The following is a 7,515-nucleotide window of genomic DNA, read 5'->3' as shown; positions in this document are numbered from 1 at the left end:
TCTTGTAAGTGGCCATATAGTCTCTCAAAATTCAAATTGAAGATTTGGTCTGACTTTATTGTCACTGTCAGTTTTCTTTTTATCATAAACTTTGGTCTTCTAACTTTTTTTTTCCCCCCCAGGCTGCACAGCTTGTAGGATCTTAGTTCCCCAAACAGGGATTGAACCCAGGACCCCGTCAGGGAAAGCACTGATTCCTCTCCACTGGACCACCAGGGAATTCTCATGGTCTTCTACATTTTAAAGAATGATTAAAATTTAAGAAAATTTTAAATTTTATTAATTCTAAACTTAATGATTTTTAATTTAAATAAATTTATAATTTTAATTATAAATTTAAAAATAATTATCATCATTATAAAACACTCATGAGGTTCCCATAGTGTGATCCTTTATTCGAAAAAGATAAACAGACTCAGCCTCAAATGCAACTACATAAAACAATCAAGAGAAGTCCAAGATGGGGCCATGAATTGGGTAGGTGATGCCAAGGTAGTAAGTGGCTCTGGAAGAGGAAGGGGAATTAATCAGAAAAGTCAAAGCCAGAAGAGTAGCCAAGAGGCACATAGGGAAAGGATGATGTTGGCAAATATCCGTAAAGTCCTGGATCAAAGCTGAACCGGAGAGTCAAGAGCTGGGTGAGTGGCTGGAACCCTTGTGGTATGCAAGTCAGTTGGCACAGGCAACCCAGGAATAGTCAGAGGATGAACAAATGCCTGGGGTTAGGGCACACAGAAATCAGGCAGATGATGGCTAGAGATCAGGAGGGCAACAAAACCAAGAACAGCCTTAGGCGCAGGCAAGCAGACTTCAGACCCATGGACAGGAAAAAGTAAGTGGTAAGGATTATGAAGACACAGTTTAGCCAGGAGCGGAGAACTTGGTGAATGGACAAAGATAAGCTTCCATTTCCACTAATGGCAGGACCAACCTTTCTCAGGAAACAACTAAACTTGCTGGATAAACTGAGTATCTTATAAGCACTTAATAGTTAATTATATAATAAGACATTATTGAAGGAAAAACAGGAATCCAAACAGATAAGCAGAGCATGGAAATCACTTTTGAAGAAAGGGCATTAGTTGATTCTAGCAATCTGAACTTTTGTTTTGATGGTCTTTGTTGGTGGAGTAAGGGAGGGCAAAATCAAAACAGCAGTCTAATTGGAGGTCCTCTCCATAATAACAGGGACCCTCAAACCCCTGTACCCTCAGGGAAGAGGTGAACCAGAAGTAATCTAGGCCTCATGTACTGAATTGTAGCCATGATTCAGTGTTTGGTGGTACAGGCACCTCAAACCTGAATCTGGTTTAAGGGTCCCCAGGTTCCTGGCAAATGTATATAGATATCCTCTCTGGAGGAGGGTACATTTATCCTAGACCTCAAATTATCCCTATGGATTATTTTTCAGGTACAATGAGCAGCATATGATAAAAAAATAACCATGAATAAAAAGAAATAAGGCATCATGAATAAGAACAAGCAGAAACAAGAAGCCAGCAGAAATAGTCCTGCTAAGACTTTAGATAAAACAGATAATAAATGATGCTTAATATGTTTATGAAAAGAGAAGACAAGGTGGAGGGTATCTGCATGGATCAGGAAACGCTCAGTTCACCCAGTAGATTTGAAAAAAGAATCAAATAGAAATTCTAATAATAAAAAGTACATAACATCATCAAAGAAAAAAACTATTTTAGACACAAGAGTGTATTCCATCAAGGAAACTCCTTGGAAACAAGTCTAAGACACAATAATGGGATGATTTTTGGCTAGAGGAAAGAAAGTACACAATTAAACGTGGTTTAAATGATAGACTATTTACTGTCTTACATATCAAGAAATCCAGCGGTTGGGCTGTCCCAGGGTTATTTATTTTTGTAGTGAAGTATTGTCATCTAGGACTCTGCCTCTGGGCTTCTTTTGAGCCACAATCCTCAGTGTGTTGGCTTTTGCTTTAGACTTGTCCTCTCATGATCGTTAAGGCAGCTGCAGCAACTCCAGCCGTCATACCTTTATATTATCACATTCAAAGGCAGAAATAAAGGGGACCTTCTCTTGTGCATCTTTCATTAAAGAGAAAAATCTTTCCCAGAAACAACTTCACCACACTTCTCTTCATGTCTAACTAGCCGGGAGTAGGTCACATACTTTAGCTTCAAGGCAAGCTGGGAAAGTGAGTTGCCTGGTCAGTCTCTAAAGTAGAAGGTGGAATCTACAGCCAGAGAGAAGAGTAAGAGAATGGCCACAAAGTCAGCAGCCCTGATTTCCATGTAGGAATACCTAGAAGGGGACGATGGTGATAGAGGAAGAGGAGAAAGATTCTAAAATTGAAGCAGTCTGCCTTCAGGGGCAATGAACTTCCTTTTCAATACTATTTTTCTTCTTTTGGAACCATTGTCACATGTCATCTCCCTTTTTAACCCATTCTCCTAAGATACTGAAGCCCTTTGTCTGTGATGAAAGAGGGTCTTAAAAGCAATTCATCAAATAGTATACATTAGCTGTCTGTGTTACCACTCCCAGGAGAAGCACAAAGAAACCTGAAAGGAATGAATACAATGGTGATACTTCGGACACTGTTGGCTTGTTGAGGGGTAGGGGGCAAAGTAAGTACAATGTGTGGACTTCCCTGGTGGTCCAGTGGTAAAGAATCTGGTTGCCAACACAGGGGACCTGGGTTTAATTCCTGGTTGGGGAAAATCCCACATGCTGCAAGAGCAGCTGAGCCCATGTGCCACAATTACTGAAGCCCGCAGGCCCTAGAGCCTGTCTGTACTCTGCAACAAGAGAAGTCTTTGCAATGAGAAGCCCATGCACTGCGATGAAGAGTAGGCACCATCCACTGCAAATCGAGAAAGCCCACACACAGCAGCAAAGGCTGAGCGGAGCCAAAAATGTATTAACAAAAAAAAGAAAAATGTGGCGGGCAGTGAAGCTGGGGACACACTATCCAGTGACCTGGGAATTACACATTCAGTGAACCCACGAGTCTCTTGACTAGCCTGATAGAATGAGTCTCTTGACTAGCCTGATAGAATGAATGTATGTGCACCTGGACTCTGAGAACTGGATGCCAGTCCTGACCTAGAAGCTGGCTGACTGGAGAAAGGGCACTGCCTCTCTTGACTCCATTTTATTCATCTAGAAAACAGTAAAGGGTGGCTCATGACTTTAAAGCCCCTCTTATTCTCAAACAATAATAAAACCCAAATCAAAATTAAGAAAAGCAATAATAGTTAAAAAGGCGAATTCAAAAGAAACTGAAACAATGTTGTTGGGACTTCCTTCCCTCTCTGCTTTTCAGGTCTGCCTTTGTTTGTGTTCTTGCCTGGAGAATCCCAGGATTGGGGTCGCACAGAGTCGGATAGGACTGAAGTGACTTAGCAGCAGTAGCAGTTTGTTTGTGTATTGGCTTGATTTTCTTCCCATAGCAGGAAAAAGGAGGGAAGAAGAAGGGAATGGAGGATGGACAGAAGGATTTGGAGGCATTGCTACTCAGACCACCAGACTTTCTTCATTTTAGTTCAGAAAAGGAAACAGAGAGGGTCTCTATTCTAGCATTTATGTAAAAAATCCTAAGAAAGGATCTTGTCTATTTCATATGTCTGTGCTTTATGCCTAAGCCTGGGCCTTGTTGAGGGCATGAGGGGTGGTGGTAATGACTAGTACTATGATTAGCATCTCCACTAGAACCACAAAGAACAGGAGATGTTATTACCAGAAGATGGGATTTTTCTGGGCAGGCAAAAAGAAAAAGAAAAAGAAAATGTCTGCCTAGTATACTTTAAAAGACGCTTGCTCCTTGGAAGAAAAGCTATGACCAACCTAGACAGCATATTAAAAAGCAGAGACATTACTTTGCCAACAAAGGTCTGCCTAGTCAAGGCTTTGGTTTTTCCAGTGGTCATGTATGGATGTGAGAGTTGGACCATAAAGAAAGCTGAGCGCCGAAGAATTGATGCTTTTGAACTGTGGTACTGGAGAAGACTTGAGAGTCCCATGGACCGCAAGGAGATCAAACCAGTCCATCCTAAAGGAAATCAGTTGTGAATATTCATTGGAAGGAGCATTCATTGAGCATAGTTTAAGCATTCTTTGGCATTGCCTTTCTTTGGGATTGGAATGAAAACTGACCTTTTCCAGTCCTGCGGCCACTGCTGAGTTTTCCAAGTTTGCTGGCATATTGAGTGCAGCACTTTCATAGCATTACCTTTTAGGATTTGAAATAGCTCAACTGGAATTCCATCACCTCCACTAGCTTTGTTCGTACTGATGCTTCCTAAGGGACACTTGACTTCATACTCCAGGATGTCTGGCTCTAGGTGAGTGATCACACCATCATGATTATCTGGGTCATGAAGATCTTTTTTGTATAGTTCTTTGTATTCTTGCCACCTCTTCTTAATATCTTCTGTTTCTGTTAGGTTCACACCGTTTCTGTCTGTTATTGTGTCTGTTATCGTAAGTTGGTTTGTGTCATGCAAACTTCTCATTGCATGAGAAGTTTTAGCCCATAATATCCTTTAGTGTGTCCATAATTAGTTGGGAAAAAAAGGGGAATTAACCATATTGCTCCTGCAGCTCCGAATGGACATGGGAAATCTTTCCGTATTTGAAGCGGGAGTGAGAGGATGAGGTTTCAAGCAGCTTCAGAATTGTTGGTGTAAGCATGTGGATGTGCATGCATTGGTGGGTGCTCAGGTATTCAAATTTGTAGGTATGTGTATGCATGGGTGTACACACAGGCACATGCATGCATGGGTGTGAGAACAGGTGTGTGCACATGTGGGAGTGTACATGCACATGGATGGTAATGTAATAGAGACTGGAGGGTAGGCCACACTTGATTTTTTCAGTAGTAATCAGAGCTACTAACTATTTACTGCTGATCATGGCCAGATATTCTGCAGGCACTGTCTTATTACCTTGCTGAATCTTGTCTTGGTTTGGGATCCTCCGAAATAGAGACCCAGAAAAGAATGTGGATGCTGGAAGTCTTTTTGGGAAATGATCTCAGGAAGCAACAAGTGGGGAGTGGGGAGGATGAGACAGGTGAAGTAAGACATGTCAGTGAAAGGTGAGTTGTTGAGGTCACTCCACCTTGTGGGCAGTGGGTGGCCAGATTCCTCCCAGCCCTACCGGGAGGATGTAGGTGTCTCCCAGTAACTGTCCACCCCAAGACCAAGGCTGCTGGGGTATTTATCACCCTGTTCCTGCTGCCCTTGGTTTGAGGGTCCTCCCTAGGACAGATGCTCAAAGCATCACAGAAGGCCCTGTGTGTTGTGCCCACCTGAGACAGGCTGGGGCGCCAAGGTTATCTGGTGAAGGTCCTCATCACAGGATGAGGAGGAAGCAACTGTTAGTCTCGTTTTACACATAAGGGACTGAATCGCCCAGAACTTCCCAGTTGGAAAGTAGCAAAGCCAGAGTAGGAAGACGGGTCAGGGCTGTCAGCCCCGGACCGCTGATATTTCAGAACACCCAGGACAGATCTCAAAGAGGACCATTTCCTGAGGGCCAGTGGAATGTCAGACAACGTGACTTCATTGCCCTTGATGACTCCTACACACCTTGACCAGATCTGAGGGGACCCCAGTGCAGGGGTTTTGACTTCGCTCCTCAGGACCTCTTAACTTGGGGCTTCCAGAGTCATTCAGCGGCATCCTTCTTTCTTGGTGTCATCAAAGTCAAGTCCAAAATTCCAGAGCTCCCAGAGCCAGTCAGGACAAGCCCAGCTGCCAGGACTGCCAGGAGCTCCTCATTTCACTCAGTCCCCTTGGGATCCTGTCCACATTCCAGCCCTGTGGGCATCCGGCCTCTGCTTACACACTTTCCACAATGAGGAGCTCACTACCTCCTAATCTATTTCTGACAACTCCTAAGTGTATTTCCTATAGGATTTTCTGTGACAAACTAATCCCCAAAGCTACCTTGGGGGCCAGAAATGGTTGGTGGATAAATAAGTCGGAAAAAACTGCTTGTGATAATATTTGCTTAGAGATTTAAACCACAATAGTATATTCTGGGCTCTAAGAAATATGGCCACTGAGAAACTTCTTTAACTTTGCTTAACTGAGATTCATTTGACTACAGAACTAGAACCTCCTACCAACATCCCCAGAACCTTGTATATCTAGGAAGTCCTGAGGTGGGAATCTCTCTTTCTGTAGGTTCTACCTATTGTCTTCATTGAAAAGACCTCAGCTACAAAGACCAAGATTGGCCCCTTCACAGATTGGAATAATCAGATCTAACCCTTACTGAGCATGTAGGTGGAGCCAGGTACTGTGCTGAGTACATTTCCCAGGTTATCCCACACTCCTGGTTTAACAGATGAAGAAGCAGAGAATCAAAAAAGTTGATGTCACACAGCACAAACTGGAAAGCAAACCTAGCATTAAATACAATATTTAAAAAAACACTTCGAAGAGTATTTGGCATGTGGCAAGTGCAAGTGTCATGTAAGTGTTATCTGTGTTGTGTTGTGTTGTTATTGTCATCATTATTTGACTGAAGTAAGTAAGTGCTCATAACCACTCTGCGTCCTTTGCTGGCATCTTCAATCTTCTGGGTTAAACAGTGTTCATATTTTTCCATGTTTATATGACGTCTCTTTCCTATCCATTTCTCTACATTGTGCAAACCAGGAAGAAAGACTGAGTGCTGAAGACATCTTTTCTTGTTGAAAGCTTTCTTCCGTTTGCTGTTTCCACAGATTTTCATCCTCTAAATCCTCAGGAATGCAACAGTAATGAATCCTTCAAAAAGGTCACTGAAGGACAGAGGGCAGAGGGGGCTGGGGAGAAGATGTGGGGAGGATGAGCCTAAGCAAGACCAGCGAGCAGCTCGCTACAGCCCACAGGCCAAATCTGGCCAGTCCTTGTTTTTCATAAACAAGGCTTTATAGGATCACAGCTATGGTCATTCATATATGTATTACCTGCAATTTTGGATTGTAACGGCAGAGTTGAGCTGTTGCAAAAGACCTAAAATATTTACTATGTGGACCATGGGAGAAAAAGTTTGCCAACTGCTTCTCTAGATTGTGGAAAGGAGAAAGGTAGGCTGAAAAAATTTTTGATGAGCCAGGTGTCTGTCTTTCACTGTTTTCTGGATACTCTTGGAAAAGCCAGCTGAGAGCTTCTGGGGCCCAGACCAGGATGCCTTCTAAGAACTTGCAAGGAGTGCTCGCTTCGGCAGCACATATACTAGAGTTGGAACGATACAGAGAAGATTAGCATGGCCCCTGCGCAAGGATGACACGCAAATTCGTGAAGCGTTCCATATTTTTAAAAAAAAGAAAAAAAAATAAAAAACAACAACAAAAAAAAAGAACTTGCAAGGAATATGCTGCTCTCTGCTGAAGTTAAGTTTTTTATCTATTCATGGTGGTTCAGAGCTAGGATATGCAAAGTCAACTGTATCACCCATCTCAAGGCCAGATCAGTGTGGCTTTCACTAAATCAAGGTAGTGGCCTATCTAAAGAGAGACACGGGCTTCCTTGGTGGTCC

At 42.8% G+C, this 7,515-nt stretch overlaps 1 non-coding gene across 1 annotated transcript; it reads left to right on the top strand.

Moving 5' to 3' along the window:
* The first annotated feature begins 7,187 nt into the window (after nt 1–7,187).
* On the top strand, nt 7,188–7,294 carry LOC122683417. The gene has a single exon (XR_006337753.1). It is a non-coding gene; the product is annotated as a U6 spliceosomal RNA (small nuclear RNA).
* Nucleotides 7,295–7,515: the final 221 nt, after the last annotated feature.

The sequence above is a fragment of the Cervus elaphus genome, chromosome 24, assembly GCF_910594005.1.
Source record: "Cervus elaphus chromosome 24, mCerEla1.1, whole genome shotgun sequence".
NCBI classification, from domain to species: domain Eukaryota; kingdom Metazoa; phylum Chordata; class Mammalia; order Artiodactyla; family Cervidae; genus Cervus; species Cervus elaphus.
Note: the sequence above shows the minus strand (reverse complement) of the source record. Positions and strands in the feature narration are given on the sequence as shown.